Source organism: Triturus cristatus, chromosome 3_1 (assembly GCF_964204655.1).
Source record: "Triturus cristatus chromosome 3_1, aTriCri1.1, whole genome shotgun sequence".
NCBI classification, from domain to species: Eukaryota; Metazoa; Chordata; class Amphibia; order Caudata; family Salamandridae; genus Triturus; species Triturus cristatus.
The window spans coordinates 1,024,902,877-1,024,926,400 of NC_140583.1; positions in this window are offsets into that span (position 1 = coordinate 1,024,902,877).

Sequence of the window (23,524 nt, forward strand, 5' to 3'; positions counted from 1 at the left end):
ATTAAATGAGTCAGGCATTGACTGTAAATTGCAGTCGTGAAATATGTAGATTGTATGCAGTTCCCTTACCACTTGCACTGTAGTGAATGAGTTTTGGTAAACTCCTAGGGATAGTGGTGCTTGTCTAGAATCACACTGTGCGTTAGTGTGTATTTGAGATCACTGTGAGAGAAGCATTTGGTAACACCATGTATTTGCTGACAGATAACTGTTTTAAAACCTGTCCTGTTGTGAAGTTTTAGTAGCATTAGAATCCAGTCTTTGCTTATGCGTTGATTAAATGAGTCATGCTTTGACACTGATGTGCTGTACTTAAATATGTAGATTGTGTGCAGTACCATTAACTCTTCCAGACTAGTGAATGAGTTTTGGTAAACTCCTAGGATAGTGTTGCTTGTCTAAAATCACACTGTGAGTCTGTGTGCATTTGGGTAAGGAATGTGAGAGAAGCATTTGGTAACATCGTGTATTTGGTGACAGAAAACCGGTTATGTTGTCAAGTTTTAGTAGCATTAGAAGCCAATCTTTGCTTATGCTTTGATTAAATTAGTGAGGCTTTGACACAAAAGTGCAGCCCTGAAATATGAAGATTGTGTGCAGTTCCCTTACCACTTCTACAGTAATGAATGATTTTTGGTAAACTCCTAGGTATGGTGGTTGTTGTCTAGCATCACACTGTGAGTCTATGTGCATTTGGGAACCACTGTGAGAGAAGCATTTGGTACCATTGTGTATTTGCTGACAGATAACTATTTTAAAACCTGTCATGTTGTCAAGTTTTAGTAGCATTAGAAGCCAGTCATTGCTTATGCGTTGATTAAATGAGTCAGGCATTGACACTAAAGTGCAGTCGTGAAATATGTAGATTGTGTGCAGTTCCTTTACCACTTCCACTGTGGTGAAGGAGTTTTGGTAAGCTGCTAGGGATAGTGTTGTTTGTCTAGAATCACACTGTGAGTCTGTGTGCATTTGGGAACCACTGTGAGAGAAGTGTTTGGAAAATCTTGTATTTGCTGACAGATAACTGTTTTAAAACATGTCATGTTGTCAAGTTTTAGTAGCATTAGAAGACAGTTATGGCTTATGCTTTCATTAAATGAGTCAGGCATTGACAGTAAATTGCAGTTGTAAAATAAGTAGATTGTGTGCAGTTCTCTTACCACTTGCACTGTAGTGAATGAGTTTTGGTAAACTCCTAGGAATAGTGGTACTTGTCTAGAATCACACTGTGAGTTAGTGTGTATTTGGGATCACTGTGAGAGAAGCATTTGATAACATCATGTATTTGCTGACAGATAACTGTTTTAAAACCTGTCATGTTGTGAAGTTTTAGTAGCATTAGAATCCAGTCTTTGCTTATGCGTTGATTAAATGAGTCATGCTTTGACACTGATGTGCTGTACTTAAATATGTAGATTGTGTGCAGTACCATTAACTCTTCCAGACTAGTGAATGAGTTTTGGTAAACTCCTAGGATAGTGTTGCTTGTCTAAAATCACACTGTGAGTCTGTGTGCATTTGGGTAAGGATTGTGAGAGAAGCATTTGGTAACATCGTGTATTTGCTGACAGATAACTGTTTTAAAACCGGTCATTTTGTCAAGTTTTAGTAGCATTAGAAGCCAGTCTTTGCTTATGCTTTGATTAAATGAGTCAGGCTTTGACATAAAAGTGCAGTCCTGAAATATGAAGATTGTGTGCTGTTCCCTTACCAATTCCACAGTAGTGAATGATTTTTGGTAAACTCCTAGGTATAGTGGTTGTTGTCTAGAATCAATCACACTGTGAGTCTGTGTGCATTTGGGAAGCACTGTGAGAGAAGAATTTGGTAACCTCGTGTATTTTTTAGCAGATAACTCTTTTAAAACCTGTCATGTTGTCAAGTTTTAGTAGCATTAGAAGGTAGTCTTTGCTTATGCATTGATAAAATGAATCAGGGTTTGACACTAAGGTGCAGTACCATGTACTATTCTGTTCACTGTGGCAGAAATGAAAATTTTAAAGTTTTACCTATGCACTGTCCTATAAGTAGTCTGATTATTTAGTCAGTTTCTAAGTACCAAATAGATTGCTTCAAATGTATATGCAGTATGCATGTAGTGTTCTAACATACTATATACTTGTCTTTTACACCTTCAATTCCCTAGTCAGTATCCATACACTTCCAGGAAACACCCTGTCTTTTCCTTTGCAGTCCTCTAGGGACCCATTCAACAGCATGTACTAATCCATTCACTCTGCCAAAACCCAAACACTTAGACATTCACAAAGACACTCTCTTTCCAGTACTCTAATGATTCAGTTACTGCCTAAGTATTCATGCACTGAGCCAGGTCTTAGCACATGGACTTCTTCAAACCCCTATCCACTATGCATGCAGTCCTCTAACCACCTACACACTTGTCTTTCACACCTTCAATTCCCCAGTCAGTATCCATTCACTTCCAGCAAACACCCTGTCACTCCCGTTGCACTCCTCTAGTGACCCATTCAGCATCATGTACTAATTCATTCACTGCGCCAAAACCCAACCACTTATAAATTCACCCAGGCACACTCCTTGCAGTACTCTAATCATTCAGTCAGTACCCAAGTACTGACCCAGTGACCCAGGCCTTAGTATATGGACTGCTTCAAACCCCTATCCACTATGCATGCAGTCCTCTAACCACCTACACAATTGTCTTTCACACCTTCAATTCCCTAGTCAGTATCCATACACTTCCAGGAAACACCCTGTTACTCCCTTTGCAGTCCTCTAGTGACCCATTCAGCACCATGTACTAATCCATTCACTGTGCTAAAACCCAAACACTTATAAATTCACCAAGATACTATCTTTGCAGTACTCTAATCATTCACTCAGTGCCTAAGTATTCATGCACTGAGCCAGGCCTTAGCACATGGACTGCTTCAAACCCCTAAGCACTATGCATGCAGTCTTATAACCACCTAGACACTTGTCTTTCACACTTTCAATTTCCTAGTCAGTATCCATACAGTCCAGCACTTGTCACTGCATTTGCACTCCTCTAGTGACCCATTCAGTACCAAGTACTAATCCATTCCCTGTGCAAAAAGCCTAGCACTTATAAATTCACCTAGGCACTCTCCTTGCTGTACTCTAATCATTCAGTCAGTACCCAAGTAGTCGTGCAGTGAGCCAGGCCTTAGCACATGGACTGCTTTAAATGCCTATGCAGTATGGATGCAGTCCTCTAATCACCTACACAGTTGTGTTTCACACCTTCAATTCCCTAGTTAGTATTCATACTCTTCTAGCAAACACCCTGTCACTCACCCAGTGTGTCTCCTTATAGTACTGTAATCATTTAGTCAGTTAGCATGTAGAGTTTTAGTGAGGTAGGCTGTAGGGCATGAACTGCTTCAAAGTAGTATGCACTATGCATGTAGTGTTTTAACCATCGTCACACTTGTGGTTCAGGGACGTAGTTTCTTAGTCAGTATTTATATAAAATGTGTTTGTACAGTAATGGAATAGTATAATTTTGAAAGTTATTAATATACATTTATTTGTGATTCTTTTTTACAGATACAGAATAGGAGTGTTTCTCATCTGTTTGCACTCTTCTCGTGCAAGATTGTTCGGATGAAGGGTCCTTAGGTGTTTCATCATACTTGCCGTGCCGCATGAGTATTTTTTGTTAGGATCCCCTCGTAACAGAACTCTTTTGAAAATCTTGTGCATGATCAAGGTGGCATTGGTCGTTGTTTGCTCCTTGGGAAAAGTAAAATAATTCCTCACCACTGAAGAAAAACGTTGTGGGCGTGGTGCCTTCTGCAAAAAATGTTCCTCAGATTCGGTAAATATTTTAAAGCGGCAACATTTACAGTTTTTGTAAGTTAAACTTATAACATTTTGTTAGCTGTATGCATTTTATATATCTGTGTTTTGTTTCAGGTGGTATTTTGTTGAGAATACCATGTTGTTTTTTTTTTAACAATCTTTCTGATTTTCCAGGTCTGTCGTCGACATCCATGGTCTCCACAGGAGTGTTCCGCCTTGTTGTTTTGTATTATTGTTGTTACATTTTGTTTATTAGTTTATCGTTCATATATATGTTAATAAAAAAATAAAGTTTGAAAATAGTTTATCGTTTACATATTTATGATTATAAAAAATAAAGTTTGAAAAAAAAATTAATAACGTTTTTGGTTGTTCTCTTAACTGCTGTGTGACTCTTTCTTGTTCTTATTACTGTTATTTGATGGAGTCCACCATGGTTTTAAATTTTGGGGCACTTATCGCTGGAATACTGATGATATCTGCAGCTTGCACCAACTTCTGAATAGTGTGTTCGATTTATCTCAACTTTACTTCCGTTAAAGTGCTGATAATCAAATGGAGACTAGCCGTTCTCGTGCAAAAAGACACGAGGTGCACCTTTCCCATTTATTCTAAATACTAAAATCCTGTATTGAATTGCACTGAGGTATTGGCTGCACTTACAGTATACACACAAAATCTATTAAGAAATCTCATTGTATTTATATTGATTGGGAATAGTGCGTCAGGTGCTGGATCTTGACGAGATACACTGCTCAGTTCGTATATTGTTCTGCACACGAAAAAAATCACATCACAACTTTCACACCAATTGCAATGCGAAACAAATTCCGGCGATAAGACACGTTAGCACCAGGGATTTTACACCTGCTTTCTGCTGGTGTTAAGCAGGACAACTACCTGCACCATGAAAGGGAACACAGTCAAGAGCCACACCAGAACACCCACAGGTGCCATAGAGTCAATGAGCATGATACAGGGATACCCATGAGGGCCAGAAGACTCATCTCAACAACTCCAGGACTGCCAATGCCCCCCAAACCCACATCTTAGTAAGTGTGTCCCTGTGGTCATTGTCTTAGCATGATAGGCACGAGCCCTGCAACATCACAGTGTGCTGTCACCTCAGCGTTGGCAGTGAGCCTGGATGTGTAGCTACGCACGCATCCTCCTGCAAGCACAACTGGCGTGTGCTGGTCTGGGGTTCACAGGTCAGAGCAGGGGTGTGCCTATCCGGCAAGGGGAACGGGGTGTTTTGGACATGTCCGTGTACAGGAAGTGCGGTAAGTGTGTCTCTGTGTTCTGGTGTGGCCTGCTACAAGAGCCGCAGCAGTCGATGTTGTAAAGTGGCATGCACCACCTCCAAACGGCACTGTGATGGTGTAGTTGGAATGTAGCAGGACATGCGCAAATAGGCATTAAAATGGTGTGCCGTACGAGTGCACGAGATACAACAGTGCACCGTACAAAAGTGTGGGGGCTTGTGGGAGGGAGGAGCAGCCGTTTGGCAACATAACACACAGTGAACTCGACCATGTGCCACATGCTGGGCATCTCATCCATGATGACCATGGTCGCAGACATCCCACAACACCAACGACTGGCCTTTGTACACATCCTGTATGAATGCAGCATGGTTTTCACTTCTATGCTTGTTTAGTGGTGTGATGTTGGTGGGTTGTGTGACTTGTGCTCCTTGTTGGTGTGTTTCATTTTGGCCATTGTTAGTCTATATGTGAGTTGTACTTAATTGTGCATGTGTGCCATTCTGCCCATCTCCCCCCTCCCCCCACTCCCTGCTTCTTCCTCTTCCTAGTGCTGTTGTGTCTATAATTTTGTTGCTGCACACATAAATACATGTAAAGAATAAATTAGAATAGTTCCTTGATTCTTTTAGGTTTCAAAACTTCTCTATTGGTTTCTTTTTAATTTTCCATATGAACCGTTTTTTAAATATTCAACAACACATAGAAGTCAGAAGTGCAACGTATTCTATCAACACACTTTCTAGAACATTCTACAACACATGCAGGTTAAAAGTTCATCAATTTTTTAAAACTTAACGATATTTTTTTGCAACATTTTCTTGAACATTTAACGACACGTGCAGGTTAAAAGTTCACGATTGTTTTAAGTTCCAACAGTGCCTTCCAAATGCAAGTAGCAGGTGTGGTTGAGCTGAGCAAATTTTATCCTATGATATGTACTCCACGTTGAAACTGCTTTTTCTTAACCAATCACAAAGATGCTTTTCCACAAAACTAATGTGCACCCTACTTTTAAAAAAGAATGCTTTTCATGATATCTTTAGAGATAAGTTATAGATAGGAATTAGCATTTAAAAAGCCTTTGAAATTCACGGAAAAAACCATAGGTTTCATGCACGTTATAGTTAGGAATTGGCATTTAAAAAACCTTTGAAATTCACTGAAAAAACCATAGGTTTCAGGCACGTTATAGTTAGGAATTAGCATTTAAAAAACCTTAGAAATTCACTGAAAAAACCATAGGTTTCAGGGGCGTTATAGTTAGCAGGACATTTCCCTCGTACAAAACCCTAGAAATTCCCCTGTTATAGTTAGTTCAGCTAACTATAACTCGCGCCCCCGCAATGCACTGCTGATGACGTCACATATTACATCACTCATGACATGGTCAGTGACATCACTGATGACATCACTGATGGCATCTCAAATGACATCACTGATGACTGATGATCAACTTGAAGTTGATGATAATTTGCGTTTCCTAGATCCACAGTTTGCACTTAGGAATGGCTTGATGCATCGCATTTTGGGAATCGCAAATTGCAATTCCCTAAATGCATTCGCAATTTAGGTAATCACAAAAAATTGCGATTACCTAAGTTGCGAATGGAAAGCCTCTGATGCATCAGAAAATCCCTTTTTGCCCTGCAAAAATGCTTGATGCATGTGTCCTTAAATCTCCCCTGCCTAACAAAATGAATGCGTCAGTCTGTAACGCACCTGGTGTTTGTTTAAAGTGCTCTGATACCTTTGAGTCGAGTTCCCGGTATATAGACCGAAAAAAAAAGAATCTGACCGATACCCATATCTCTCTTGACCTCTGTCAGATGGGACTGTTAAGAGGCTCAGGAGTACCTTACATTCTTCATGTCACGAAAACTGAACACCAGTAATGTTGGCAACAAATAGAAAGCATCTCCCCTGGGTCCACTGCTTTGATTTGTAATTCTGGGCAATGGGTGCAGTCTCCTCTCCCCGTTTGTCAATTAGAATGTTGTCCCTGTAAATCACAAAGTCTTATATAGTGCCCGACTATGCAGTGGTGCTGATGACCCCTTACCAGCTACAAGCATCTACTGTATGCCTGGCGGTGTACAAGAGAGTCTCAGCATGTGACTGGTCCTGGAATAAGGACCTGGCTATCCAAAGTGAACTCAGTTGTAGTGTCAGTTGGACCAAATATCTGGGATGGGGGGAGGACACTAAACATGCTATAAGAGCAAATACATAGGCTGGAGACTTTAGAGGCTAAGGTTTAGCAATCAACTTAGGTCCGTCTCTAATCTCAATATTTAATTGTCCACACTATATAAACACACACAACAAGTGACACAACCTATGGCAGCACATGCCAGCCCCTTCCGCACCTCCTTAGAACACCAACTGTTGGAACGTGCACCCGAGGAGGTCCATAACTCAGCATTTAAAAGCTGAACACTACTTCCATAAGTGTAACCTGCAAGTGGAGATGGAAGGTCATCGGTTTGTTTTAGTTCTGTGTGTTACTAAATTAAATAGTTAAAGCAAAGGGTAAACCCAAGGGATCACTGGGACCTGGGTGTTAGACAGTAAGGAAAGGAAGGTCCCAGAGCAGGACAACTTATACAAAGTTAATAAATTCAATTCACAACAAAGATGATTGAACAATTGCGTGATAGCACAGTGTTATTTAATCACACTTGGCATAAAACACATTATTGGACATCAATCTTAATCAAAGTGAAGGGTGCCAAAGGATAGGGCAAGGTAGTGAATGGAGTGAGGTAATGGGGTAAGTGACATATAGCGTTTTGGTAACACAAATCGATTGTAAGGCATGAAACTTAATGCCACATAATCAAAATGAAATTAATTCATTAAACATGCATTGATTTACACGACCATGTACATGTATAAGAACACAGTGCCAAATGCACTATTGAGAGTACTGGTAGAGTGGAATGTCGACGTTTCGACCCCTTGACCCAGGTAGGTTGATTGGATCCTTACTAACGGGGTCTTCATCAGGACAAGAGTGTAGGAAGGAAGGAAGGCACCATGTTGGAAAAGTAAACAGAAACTGGCTTGGCGTACAAAGGCGCGAGGGCCGTCAGGCTCCTAATGAAGGTGGAAACGGGGTACACTCAGGAAAAATCGTCCAGGAAGTAGTAATTACTCCTGCTTCACTCGCCGCGGATAAACCATCACGGGAGGAGGTGAAATCAATCACTGAAACATGGCCTCGATAGACACAGCGCACTGTATTCCTCAGAAATGAAGTCATCGGTTTGTTTTAGTTCTGTGTGTTACTAAATTAAATAGAGCATTGTTGTTGTGTACTTCACACTTCAAGGTTTATCCATAGTTATTGTCTGGTGATTGGACCCCTCATTTAGAGTTTGGAGGGTGATCCTCCGATTTCTGGAAGAAATTTTAAATACGGGATAGAAAACTCCTTCTGAATTTTCGTCTCACAATATTATCCCTTGGGTGGAGAAAATTCAGCTGGCGAATGTAACTCCCACTTTAGAGTTTGTGTGGCATCCTATTCCTGTGCTGCTTCTGATGTCATAGTGTCATGGTAACCTGGGAACCTACACTGCGTGTTGGTATCCCAGGTGAGAGAATGTCTTGTTTGAAATTGGCAAGTGAGCTGTTGGCTGTACTTGCTGGGACCTGGATGGGTTTCTTCTTATCTAGAAATAAACTTGAAGTTATTCTACGTTACCTGCCTATTAACACAAGATCCAACCAGTAAATCGGGGTCTAATGTAATGCAGGTTGATACTAATTCTGCCAATAATGGACCAAGTATAAGTGCGGTTTCCACAAAAGTAAAAACTAATAGTTCAGTAGAAAAGAAGGGTTCATGTTATAGATGTGGTTCGAAGTATCATATGGGGAATTATACAAATTGTCCTGCACAAGGGAAAAGGTGTAATACATGCAGAAGATTGGTCACTTTTACACTGTATGCAGATTAACCAAATATAAAAGTAAAATTAATTGTGTCAACATTGAACAGGATGAGCTCTGCAGTGCCATGAATAATATGTTATCCACTATTGAGATAAATACCTTGCGGAGCGATATAAGAAGATGTAAAGGTCCTTTATGCAGTGTAGCTATTGATCCTATTGAGTTGAATGTCATGGCCGATTCTGGATCGCCCATCACAATTTTAGATGAGAAAACCTTTTATAAATTTTGGTCCAGGGCTCTTCTTAAGACCACATATGTCAATCCTAAAGCATTTGGTGGGCTTGACATTACCATGACAGGATATTTTTCTGATTCCATCACATTCAAAGAAAGGGAAATTTACACAAAAATGTATGTTGCCGTGAACGGCAGAGACATTCTAGGTTGGCAGGATCAAGCGGATCTTGGTATCATTTTAAAACCGGGACATTTAGAACCTGTTACTTTAGGTGACCTACCAGTTTCAACAATTGTGCCTATGGGTGATCTTGAAAAGTACAATGAATGTGATGTAACCAATATATTATCAAAATATTCTAGTGTGTTTTCAGATAAGATAGGTTTGGTTAAAAATTTCCATCACACGATAAAACTTAAGATGAATGCGGTTCCAATTGTTCAAAAATGTAGACCTGTTCCTTTGTCTGCTAGGGAAGATTTAAGGAAAACACTGAATGATTTATGTGCACAAGACATCATAACACCTGTTGAATCATCGGAATGGGTTTCTGCGGCTGTAGTGGCTCGCAAAAGTTCTGGTGAGATCCGCTTATGTGCAGACTTGAGAGTCCTGAATCGCAATATTGTAGTGGACTGCCATCCCCTTCCCAGAATTCAAGAGATGTTGGCGAATCTAGGTGGTAGCAAATTTTTTACCACGATTGATCTAAAATCTGCTTACCATCAAATCCCACCCTCGTCGCCAATAATTGTAGAAAGGTATTCCGGATAAATTGGAAGGCAGATACAATACAAGAGGCTTCATAAATAAACATATGAAGTTTTATTCCAGAGGTGAATAAACCCACGACTTTCCATACACAAGTTACCGGTCAGAATGATTACTTACAAACATTTCATTCTATACGCTAGAATCATAGACTCTACAACATTCTAATATTTCAAGGTACATGTAAATAAGATGACAACTATAATCACTACATATCACAGTGATCCTTTCAGTCTTTCAAGGATCTTACAGTTTCCTACAGAAATTGAAGGAGTTTATTTTCTTTAATCAAAGGCAGGATGAGAGGGAAGAGCTCCCTCTCAAGACTGATGTGTCCCTGGATTTATCTGTTCCTGTCACATGCGCTAGTCCCAGCAAACAAGTTGGGGAGCATTTCTATCAGAAGTGTGGAAATGCTGTGTGATCGTAATTATGTGGATCTACACAGATTCTGGGAGTTTCTGCCACAGAAATGTGGGAAAAATACAATATTTCAGTCAAAGTTTGAGATTTGCAGGGCCTGTGGGAATGGCAACATTTCAGGATCCACTCAAGACACACCACCCTGGACCCCCCTGTGTATATAGTATTCAATAATGTCTGGGTTTGGTAAGTTTCCTTGGGTGGTGGCCGAGTCCGGACCCAAATGCCACAGCTACCCCCCATTCCCAAAATACTTCATTTGTTTGACAGGAAAAGTTGATGTCTACACATTGTGTTTTGGGGCCTTATTTGTTGTGGGCGCTAGGCTGATCCACACAAGTAGCTCACTGTTTTTTTTGGGAGATGTGTGGGATTACTGGGTGGTAGTCATTTTTGGATTCCCACAGATTCTGATGCTTTTGTCACAGAAATTAGAGGAAAATGTGAGACTTTAGTAAAAGTTTGCGGTTTGCAGATCATTGTAGTTACGAAAACGCAGTGGGATCCACACAAACTATACCTCTATAGGTGCAACTGGGTGTGCAGATTTAAAAAAATGTCAGAATTTGTTAACTTTCCCTCTGTGGTGGCCTAGCACAGCATTAAATACCACAGCTACCCTGATCACTAAACCGGGTAATTCTTTGACAGGAAATGCTTACATATTTATGTTGCGATTTGGAACCCTTTGTGTATTTGGCGATATGCCCAGTCACAAAAGTTAATTGTTTAAGTGTACTAATATTTTGGAGAGATGATAGGAAAAAGGTAGAGTATTATTGTACTTTGTTAATGAATTCTTGAAAATCAATCATGTTAGCCTGTTCCTTGTTTTAAGGATTTCATTTGCAAACCTTTAACAGTTGCAAATAGTAGGCAAACAAGTTATGAATTTTTGGCGTGGCTTACTACCATAGAACACTGAGAAGTATTTGTTTAAAGTCTAAACAAATGTTGATTAAGTGTAGACCAATTAACAAGTTCACAGTCTTTCTTGCTTGTTCAGGCTGGATGAAATTAACAAAAAAACACAAAGTATATTTTATGTTTAAGTTTAGAAAATAAGTATTTTCAGACATGTTATTTTGCTGTTAAATGTACTAGTTCTATTGAGGTTCTTATAAAGTGTCTAGATCATCACCTGAGACAAGGAAAACTGTTTTAACATTTACAGAAGTATATTTAGCTTACCTAAAGTTTATGGCCAGATGTACGACACACCAATTTGCGACTCACAAGTTGCGTTGCATTTGCGACTCACAGTTTGCGACTCACAAATCGGTATGGTCAACAGTGTCTCAGACACTGCTTGCGATTCCTAATGGGGTCGCAAATTGCATGCCTCATTAATATTAATGAGGCAGGCGCAATTTGCGACCTCATTAGGAATGGCTAGCACTCACAGGGATAGGGGCCTGCAGCAGACCACCATGTCTGTGACTACTTTTAAATAAAGCTGTTTTTTTGGGGGGGGGGGGGGGGGGGGTAAATGCAGTCCGTTTTCCTTAAAGGAAAACAGGATGCATTTAAGAAAAAGAAAAATGAAACTTTTCAGTAAAATATTTTTGGGCAGACAGTGGTCACTGGGACCACTGCCTGCCCTTAAAAAATATTATTTGACCCATTCACTATGGGGAAGGGCTCCCTTGGGGACCCGTTCCCATCTGAGAATGGTTTACCACTTACTTGAAGTAGGTGGTAAATTGTGAGTGTTTTGCGACCACAATTGCGGTCACAAAACATTCATACATACAAATGCGAGTCGCTATTATGAAGGGAAGCCCTTGGCACGCCCCTTCCTTTACCGATTCGCAAAACGTGGTTTGTATATGGCCATGCCATAAATTGTGGTTGCAAATGGGCCGATTGCCCGTTTGCGACCGTAATTTAGGGTCTTACATCTGGCCCTCAGTTCCTAAATGTCAAGCAGCACTAAGAGGAAATGGTGCAAAGTGAGATGGTGGGTTGAACTCTGTTTTGTCTTTTCTTGTGTGTTGATCTTTGTAACAAATAGAGAAAGACCAGTTTTCCACTGGTAGATTATAGTGCTGAGATATTAAAAGGATAAAAAGTCTTCATATGTCCTTCGTCTGTAGTTCATTCACTGCGCTCTAGGGTGATGCAGCATGATAGGCGTTCAAAGAGTAATATCTGCTCAAAGCCTTTTTTCGAAGAGGCACCATCTCTCATATCCCCTATTCCGTTCTGAGTTAATAACCTTTCAATGCTGCTTAGGTCGCGCGCGATGGATCAAATTGACTTTATCGTTCCTGAAGGGCCTTGTCAATAACTCACTGATGATCTGCAGCCCCTTCCACAAGATTGCCACACTACAGAAATCTAGATCTCCCGACTTCCAATTCACACCCTACAAAATGGCGGTTTTTCCCCATAATTTACTTGGAGGGGGAAATTTACAGTGTTGGATCCTGATGCAAGAAGCAGTTAATCTCTTCGATGAATAGAGTACATTCTGCTGTAATGAAGCGGATGATGGTTGTTCAGTCTTTTAGCGCAGGATACAAAATCATTTCACTTGTACATCGTGTATGGCCCAAGAAAGGGTTTATATTATATTGCCAATTTATTTAATGATGTTAAAGAAACTATTGATCATCTTGATTTTGACAATGTATGTAGTTTTATAAGATCATGTTTTATGCAACTGTAATATTCCCTTCTCTTTAAAAGATTGTCATAAAGGAGATAATTCATCCATTGGCTGGACAAATAGCTCAGTGCTTTGTGCATCCATTTTAGATATCTGCAAAAAACTGTCAGTAACATGCTCCAGCGCCAATCAGTTGACTTATCACCATCGTTTAGAAATCACTTTGATGGACACTATTGTGTTGGATGATAACAATTGTTATTGACTTCAGTTTAAGACATGTGATGTCCAGCAGCATTCACTATTTCTTTAATTGTATTTTTTATAGTGCCAATTTATTTATGCTTCATAAACAAAACCAAAAAAACAGCATCAGCAATAATTTTAATGATTAGAAGGGCAGCATAAGCTGTGAAGATTGTGCCCTGCATCTCATCAGGATTTGGTATCGACAACCAGAGCTTTATTGGGGGTTTTGGTCTAATCTGAAACTCCTGAATAACGTTTAGACAAAACCCACAGTTTGTCATGCTAAATGCCTGCAATTTTTGAAGAATAATTCCAAGTATTACACAAAGCACGCTTTGGTTCTCATCTGTATTGCATCCAAAATATACAATAATGTACAAAAGTCACATGATTTACCGGCTCAATGTATTTTCCAAACAGTTTTTAAAGTCACAGAACGAATATTGCCAGTGAGGAGCTGCTGCTGTGGCACCATCCCTGTTTCAGAGTATATTTTCTGTTTGAAATAAACTCCTATGGATAAAAATTTCAAAAAAATAGATAAACGGAACAAAACCGAAAATGATGCTAAATAGGGCAAACTAGTGCTTTAAATGTAAATATAGTAGTGCAGGAACTCACTACTTAGAGAACCTGTTTTCCCCTGAGAAGTGCTAGCACTCTCCCATGAAAGTATTGCAGCAGTGCTGAGAAGTGCAGGGACTCTCCCCTTCAAATGAAAGAAGTGCAGGTGCTCATCAGCGGGCGGTACCTGCCCATTTAAAGCACTGGGTCAAGCCCAGTAATTAGGATGCACATTAGATTTTGCTTGTGAGGAGTGGGGATAGTTTTTGGGGTGGGAACCGTCAGCCCATTGTGTGGCTTGGGTGTGGTCAGACTAAAATATTCCATGGATCATTGAGCGAAAAAAGGAATGTACTGTTGAGGTGGTGGCACTCACCCAGATATACGACTTTGGTGCTGTGTGCATGAGGTGTGTGGTGGTTGGACTAAAATGCTCCATCAGCTCTGGGGCGGATGATTATGTAAGGAGAGAGATGCAATGCTGAGGCGGCCATGTTTACCCCAGAGCTGGCTTTAGTGCTGGTGGCGCCCAGTGGGACAGATTGTTGACACACCCCATCGATTTGCTCACCACCACCCTTTAACAGTGCCCCTCGGGTCTCCATACCCACTCTCTCCCAGATACATATAATTAGTTTTATAGCACCACTCATCCCAGTGTGGGGTGTCAGAGCACTTTACATCAGACACACATTACTCAGAGGCAATCAATTATATGTGTGTAAATTGGTGTATAAGACAGAAGACTACAAGGGGTAGGAGTCACATGTCATCCATACTGGTAGGCAGTATACTTTGAGTGCTTGCTCTGGCGAAGCACAAACTCAGAATTTTAAACATACCACCATGGTTGGAGGTTTCGATAATAATAAGAATTGATTTCTACCCAAGTTAACCCTTTTTGCAACATTAGGATAATGTAAGATGGCAGCTCATTGATGACAGTTAATAGCTTGCTGGTCTGTGTTAGGATTTTAACTTATATACTGCAAGTAACAAAAGGATCTCTCAGAGAAGCAGTAACCCGCTGACCTATTTACATTATATGCACTCTGTGATCTGCATGGTACTCGTTCTTTGAAACAGGCATATTAACCTTCTGTGCTTTTTTACAATGAGTCAAAACGTCCACTAGACAAAACTCTGATCTCTCTTCAGGAAGGACATTAATCACCGGAGTTATCTTGACATTTTTATTGTTGCATGAAAATAGCTGGAACGTGGCAGCAGGTGCTTTTAAAACCATAACTTACTTGCAATGAGTCGCCCCCACCTGAATTCAACACCTTTTGTGGTGGCACCGGTCTTCCCGCCCTAGAGCCGGCCCTGGCTTACCTAAATCTTTGACTTTCTTGCTGTATTGTGTCCATGAGAGTGTTGGGAAAGCTGTTCAGCTTGTTTCTCAGTGTTGAGAAATGTACCAATGTACCTGAAGCAGTCAGACTGAGGTGCTCTTTGGCTAATCAATGGTCAGTGCTGTTGGGACTTTTATGACAGGACACTATAAAACATATATGTGCTGTGATCCATGCATGTCTAGTTTCCTTATTTGAACAAGGATGTTTTCTTAACCAGAGTAGTTTCCTACCAGCAGAGTACCTCAGCCTCTTGTACCCACAGTCATATTTGCATATGACGTGCCCAGTGCCAATGTGCATATCCTACTTGCTGAAAGATGGTTTGGAATTATGTATTTCCCAGAGACAGGGATAAGTGTCCCCAAAATAAGACCAATAGTTTTCTGATCTAACTTTGGGTGGTTTTATTGAGAAAGGGAAGTTAGTGATCGCTCCTATGTTAGCATCCCAGGGACCCACTTCCTCGAGAGTGGGGCCATGTAGGGGTAACCGAACACCCTCTTGCCCAATGCCAGAATTTTAGCCAAATACTCCAATGGAACAGCAGAAGCTAATGATGCAGTTGATGGGTGGAGTTCAATGGTCAATTGATGCCCAAGTCCTCAGTTCAGCAGACTTGTGAATTCTAATGCTTAGCATCACACTGACTGTCAGTGCTGCACTCTCTACCACTCACCCCAAGAGACAATACATGTAATGATATGACTAAACATGCTAGGTATGCAAATTGCAACCCTTGATTCCATGTACACAGTGGCGTAGCTAGAGCTTTTGCAGCCCGGGCGGTCTCTAAGTTTGCCACCCAGTGACAGCCGGTGCAGGTAAGATGTCCCAATAAGGGAAATTAAGCATATGTCCTAATAGTGCTGTATTGCCCTACATCCTATAGTTGACTTAAAGGACTCTTAGCAAGTCTCCATATTCCAATTAATACAGACAGCAACATCAGTTAATTGTGGATTATCTTTTCACAGGTACCCCAAATTTTCAAACTTACACTAACTCTATATGCTTACTTTGCAATCTTCATATATGGAAAACCTAAAGCATATAAGTCATGCCTAGAATTTTTTTCATGAATTCCCAGAAGCTCAAGAAAGCCCATATTAAACCTTAAAGTAATGTATGCATGTGCCCACGTACCACAGGGTGTCTTTACCTTTTGTCACCCTCATGAATAGAAACAATAGAGTCATTTACAAACAGGCGGACAATCTAAAATCTATTTGCAAGAATTATCAGAATGTCGGATGTAGTTGAGTTCTGATGCTTTAAGATCATTGTTCAACTTGTAGTTCAAATCTCTATAGTGGAACATGCAGCTTTACATTAAATGGCACAATTCTAAATTTTATGCTAAAACATGTCACATTGAGGAAGGTCTTCACATAATGATCAAGGGGCATATGTATCAAAAGAGTGCTTTGCGATTCTCAAAATGCGTTTTTTTGCGAATCGCATTTTGAGAATCGCAAACAGCGATGTAAATAAAAGGTCGCAAATAATTTGCGTTTCTTAAAAATTCTCAGAATACACTGGGAATCCCGTAAAAGCGATTCCTTATTTGTGAAATTCACAAATAAAGAATCACAAAAATAGGGAATCTGCAATTCAGGTGCAGCTTGATGACATCACACCCAGGAAGTGGGAGTGCCATGCAGCACCTGATTGCCTGAGGCTGAGTCAGAGGCTGTGAGGAGAGGCAGAGAAGTGAGCACAGCATTGCCAAACACCAACAATGGATCCCCAGGAGAAAGAGAAGGACAAGGAGGGGGCAGTGAGAAAGAGAAAGCATAAGTTCAGCGACAGGGAGCAGGAGGCGCTGTTAGAGGAGATGGTAGTCAGCCATGAACTACTATTTGGCAAAAAGGCACTCCGTCTCCCAGAGTCCAGAAAGAGGAAAATCGGGCTGGATATCCAGGCGAAGGTAAATGCTTTTGGTGTGACCCAGCACACTGTCGAGGAACTGTGGAAGAGATGGTACGACATGCACCAAGGTCCAAGGAGAAGGTGGCAACCAGGCTGGAAGAGGTCAAGAAGACTGGTGGGGAAACACCAACTGCAACCGACTCAACACCCCACAAGGAGGTGGTGGAGTCCACCCTCCTGCCCGAGAGCGTCAGTGGTGTGGCTGACATAGACAGCTCCGACCCTGCAAACACCAGCCAAGGTAAGATGCATGCCAAATGCAGCCGCACACATCACCATCCCATTCACACACTCAGGAATGCACCAAACACAAACTACTCATGCCACTCAAGTCCACTTTTTCCAGCACACACAGCAATGCATCATGGAAGATGTAGTCAGATGCATCACACAGTGGGGCAATGAGACACAGAAATGATGAAGCAGTATGGGAAATCCTGTAAAGTAAAAAAGCGATAGATAGCAGTTAGCCAATACAAGTTGATAAAACTTTATTGAGTGAAAAATGCAGACCATGTTACAAAATCAAAATTTCCCTTTTCATCCACAGCACAACCTGGGACACAGGATGACAGTGCAGGAGCTGAGAAGGTGGAACATATGGATGAGCAGGCAGGGCAGGGGGACCCCGATGATACCACAGAGACCACAACTGTCCCACCGAGAAAGCGCATCATTGTGGCACCACTGCCACTTCTTGAGGCAGAAACACAGTCCACAGGGGAGAATGATGCTCAGGCTGAGTCAGGGCAGCGTGCGACACAGGTGCTGGAACAGCACACACTGCAACATAGAGAGCAAGGATCCGTGAGACGGAGGCCAAGGGTGAGCACCAGCATTGCCGCAGATGATGAAGGCACGGTGTTTGCTGGACTGGAGGGTAGCATGCTGAAGATACAGCACCTGCAACAAAAATCATTGCGTTCCATTACCCTGCAGCTGTTCTCAGTGAACAACAGCCTACGTTACATGGGGGAGGGCATCATGGACATGGCAGGTGCTATCCTTGAACTGTGTGCCACATTGAAGAAGGACCAAACAGCCAGGTGCAGGGTGAGCCAACGTTCGGACAGCCGTCTGAACACCTACACCAAGGCGGTGAACCGCCTGTGCACTGCCACGTGCCAGCTGTCACGTTGCACCGTGAGCATGCAAGTGGTGATGTCCCACTGCTGCCAGGATGTGGCTAAAGGCCTGGTGGAGGAGTGTGGCTCAATGGTTAGAGCAGCAGACCCTGAAGCAGAGTTCTGGCCAGGGACCAGGGTTCGATTCCCGCCTTGGCGGGGCTCGGGCTCAATTTCCTCGGACCTGTCTCTTCTCACCTCGGTGCCTATTCTAATCACAGGCCCCACGCTGCAACTCTGGGCAATAGCTTGCTTAGCCTCCACACCGGCCCTAACAGCGCTAAGGATGCCTGGCTTCACCCTGGGGGTGCCCAGGAGTGGACACTTCACAGGGAAAGCCAGGAGGGGTCCACAGCGGTATGAGTATCAGTGCCAGGAAACCGCAAAAGGCGACACCGCAAGGTGGCCGTCTGGTGACAGTGCGCTCTATAAGTACCTTGACATTTACATTTACATTTGGTGCAGGTCACCACCGCTGTGGAACAACTGCAGACAGCCAACACAGGTGGCACAGCACTCCTGGTCTCAGGGGAGAGCGAGGAGTTGTCCAACTGGAGCAGCATAACCCCACCAGTGCCCCAAAGAAGACGGCGCAGTGGGAGACAGTGTGCAACACATGATGAGTCAAGGGAGGGCAGTCAGCACCCAGAGCGGGCAGCAACAGGCCTTTCCAGGAGGAGATGAACTGCCATCACTGAGTCAAGCAAATGGGTGAAGCAACCCATTCAAACCGGACTCCTGACTTGCATACATACCTGCACTGTGGCTATAACATGTGTTATGTATAGCGACACTCATGGAGTCTGTCAGGCTGTGTGACGAAATTTTATCCTGCAGCTGAGGGTTTGGATAAACACAGACCTGCAACAAAATATCTTTTGCATCATGTCATTATTACTCACCTAGAAATAGTTCTGTGTGATCTCATCCTGTCTCTGTCGTCCGGCAGCTGCCCCAACTCCAACTGCTGGTCTGCCAGGGGGGCCTGGGCCATCATCGTCAGAAGTATCAGTATCAGTTAGTTCGACTGGGATACCTTTTCTCACAGCTATGTTGTGGAGCATTGCACAGGTAGTCACAATCTTGCAGCAGGTTTCAGGGCTGTATTGGAGTGCCCCTCTGCTTTTATGCAGGCAGCGGAACCGTCTCTTCAGGATCCCAAATGTCCGCTCTGTTACCCAGCGAGTAGATTTGTGTGCGCGGTGAATCTCCTTTCCCTTGCATTGGCTGGATTTAGGTATGGTGTCCGGAAGAAGTCCCGCACTGCATATACACTGTCACCTGCAGGAATGGAAACAAGATGTGAGTCAATGCCCCCCCCCCCAGTGATGTACTGTATGTTGGAATGTTTGACATGCATTTACCTAGCAGGTAGCCCTCACCAAACTCGCCAGCATTGAGACGTCTGTATATCCCACTATGTCTAAAGATAAAAGAGTCATGGGTACTGCCTGGGTTTTTAGCTGCAATATCATTGATGATATGTTTGGCATTGCAGATGACCTGTATGTTTAGCGAATTATATGATTTACGGTTTCTGAATACATATTCATTGTTTGATGGGGGTGTGAGGGCCTCATGGGTCCCATCTATGCAGCCAATTACGTGGGGGAATTGTGCAATCTGGTAGAAGTCCAGTTTTGTTTGCTCTAATGCCTGTTGTGTGCTGGAGAACTGTATGTGATGTTGTAGCCTCTGTACCATTGCATCTAGGAATGTATGGAAGAGGCACGACAGGCAATTCTGGGAGACCCTACCTGCCGCTGCTATCACCCCTTGAAAACTCCCTGAGGCCAGTAAGTGCAGTGAGCACAGGAACTGCACATAGGTTGGAATTGTTTGGGTCCTGCGTGTTGGGTGTTCCAGCAGGGGTTTCAGCTCATCTATCAGGTCCATAATGGTGGCTGAGTCCAGCCTGTACTTCTCATGGATCTCCTCGTCAGTCTGCAGGAATAGAGTGATGCGCACTCTGATCCGTTCCTGTTGCCTCCTCCTCTGTGCTGCTGCCCGAATTCGCAGCCTCCTGGCTATCACATATAGCGCTGCCATAGTGGAAGTCCCTGTTGCATTGTGGGCTTGTTTATATAGCTTGCAGCTGATTACCACCTGCATTGAATTGGTGGTAAATTTGCTGTGCAAAATAGCGATTTTCACGAATTTGCAACTTGCAAATTTTTCATACATTGGTTTGCGAATTCTCCTACTGCGATTTCTCTATTTGCGATTTTCGCAGGTTGCGTATCGCAGATTGCGAATTCGCTAGAGAAATTCACAGATTTCTGGCCTCGCAAAATAACAAATCGCTAAAATTGCGATTTTTTATTTTCCGATGAGAAAATGTGTCATACATAGCGATTGTCTATTTTGCGATTGCAAACACTGTTTTTTTGCGATTCGCAGTGTTTACGATCGCAAAATAGTTTCATACATATGCCCCTAAAAGCCTGAAACAATGGTCAACGGATATTATGTGTGGTTTTGGCAAAGGAAGTATTATCTTTACCTTCATTGCCACTAATTTAAATTGATTTATAATAAAAGCATGCACATAGGTATCAACGCAAACCATTGCATAACCCACCACTCTAGTCACTTGTTGCTGTAAACCCACGTGTATGCGTTTACTCCCATGAAACCAATTGCACTATACTTTTTCTCAAGTAGATGTTTGAGAGCAGCAGGAAATTTTAATCTATAGAAATTCTAATACCAAAAATGAAACTACTGAAGAAGACACAAAGAACATAAACACTACCTTGTGAGGTCCATGCCTAGTATTGTTGTATTATGGAACAGTTAGCTTCCAAATGGAGGATCAGGTTGCCCTTTCACATAAATAGGTGGTCTTCACCCAACTATGCAGCGTACCATAAAGGATGCCTTTGTCCAGCATTTTAGCTAGGTTGGGTGGTTCATTGGACTAATGCATCCACTCCAGGGATCTGTCTTTGACCTAATGTTACACACTCACACACTATTGTAGCCCACACAAGGTACCTTGCAGTCATTGTGTGAGGAGGGAACTCAATGATCAAGCATGTCACCTTCGGGTGAGTGAGGGTTCTCGTCCTAACAGTGAATTGCTCCTTTTCTTGTCTTCAACCACCAAACAAGGGGGCTTGTTGTTGTCTTACTCGTATTACCAGACATACAATAGTGTGTGAGATTGTATACATTTGGGAGCAGTGTGTTATGGGTAGGGTAGATGCTCCCTTTGAGACCCTTGGTGTGGTATTATTTGACCTAATGTTCACAGGTTCAAATGCCAGTGGGTCCAATCACCCTTTCACCCTTCTAGATCGAAAACATGAGTGCAATTGAGTTCAGTAACAATAAACATCTGTTATTTGGCACTTACATTACCCAATCGATCAATGTGACCCTCACAAATGCATCTTAAGCTTTTAAGACAGATGAGCTTTCACCCAACTACAGAGCTCTACATAGTTCTATGGATATGCTGTAGAGCTGTGTAGATGGAACTGACATACTATTGAGTTGCTCAGAAAGTGTCGCCTTTGCCCAGTTATAGTCCTTGAGAGACACAGCTGGTTTCGCCCTGCTAAACACCGGAAAGGAAATATTCCCTTCTTCAGCCAGTTATAGAGTTGTTTGGAAAGAACTGCATTCAGCCAGCTACTTACCTGTGTAGAAAGAGCTGCTTTTAGCTAGTTATAGAACAGTGTAAAACAGTTACCTTAACCTTCTGTCGAGATGCATAAAAAAGTTACCTTCGACTAACAGTAGAACTGATTGGGAAAGAACTGCCTTGAGCCAGATGTTCAGCTGTATAGAACAGACGCCAGCTGCGGAACTGCGCACACTGTGCTGCTTTCACCCCTCTATAGAGCTGTTTGAAAGAGCTGCCTTCAGCCAGCTATAGATCTGAAGACAAAGCAGAACTAATACATCTATGTAGACTAGGAAATCATTTCACCACAGATCTGTCTTTACCACTGCAGACACCCTATGATAGCCCCCTATATTAGGCTGCCTTTGTATCTGTACTGAAGGACTTCCACCTGTTTTCCAAAGCTGAAGCTGATATCTCCCTTTGTGTTCCTCCCCAGGCCCCCAAGTTCTCCATGCTGTGTCCGCTCACTCTAGTCTCCAAAGTGTGATCGAGAGAGGGTCAGTAGTTGTTAGGCCCCTGCTCGACCCCTGCATCATGGCTCCTGCAATCAGCTTTCCTAGACTCCACACTGCACCTATCCTGCCAAAAGGAGGGCACGGCATCTACTTAAAGAGATTGTGTCATCTTGAGCGTAGCGCCTGGTGTGAGGTCACCTGCTTGTGTTTCCTGGCGGAACAGACCCTATCACCTGCAAGATGGGATACTATTATTCTAGCCTCCCTGCTCCTAAATATGCTTTTGTGTGTCTTTTTATTCCTGCTCTGCCAGAAAAATTTAGTATCCACCACCCTGTGATCTAAAGCATGGAAACTACAACTCTGTCAAAAATCCCAACACTGCCAATCCTTCAGCATTGATTTAATTTGATGTGCTAATTGACCACACATGGCCACTGCTTGCAACAAGAGTGCCCAAAATATGATTTGAACCACTGCACAGGTGCCATTTCCCATAGGCACCTGTATGGAAAACTCTACTGGAGGCATCTGTGCGCCCAACTAGACCAGTGACCATTGGCTCCTCAAACAGGAAATGCGGGTTGGAAATTTTAGGTTCTTCTCGAGGCAGTGGTAGGAAAGAAAAAATGCACTGGAATCTGCTGCCATCTACAGTAGCAAGTAGAGCAGATGGGTGGCAACCTTTACACATGTTGGCCACAGAAAGAAAGAGGCCAAAATACCCAGCTGTCCACTACCCACAATTCCACCTACCAGGACAAGGATCCAGCAGAAGAAAGATCTACCAGTGCACGGTGAAGCCTCTTTTTGGAAGTAGCAGTGCCTTGGTCTGCCCTAAATGTAATGCCCTCATGCTGGGGCGCATGTTTTACCTTTCATCAGTTTTAACCCCCAGTGCAATTACTGAAGAGAACCATATTAGAATCATTCTTGAGAGCAACCTAAGGAAGGTGGTGATCTGGAGTGCTTCCTCATGTTCTGTTGGGAAAAGAAACAAACTCCACCTGAGCCTTGCCATCTTGGGCATCATTGACACAGGGAACTTGGGACATACACAGGGAATTGTATCATTCTGTAGCAGTATTTATATAGCATTTCATACCTTGTTAGCGCACTGGACGGCTGTACACTACACCGTTTGGGAGGGATTGGTTGACAGAGTGCTGTATTTGTCGGAACATCATATTGGA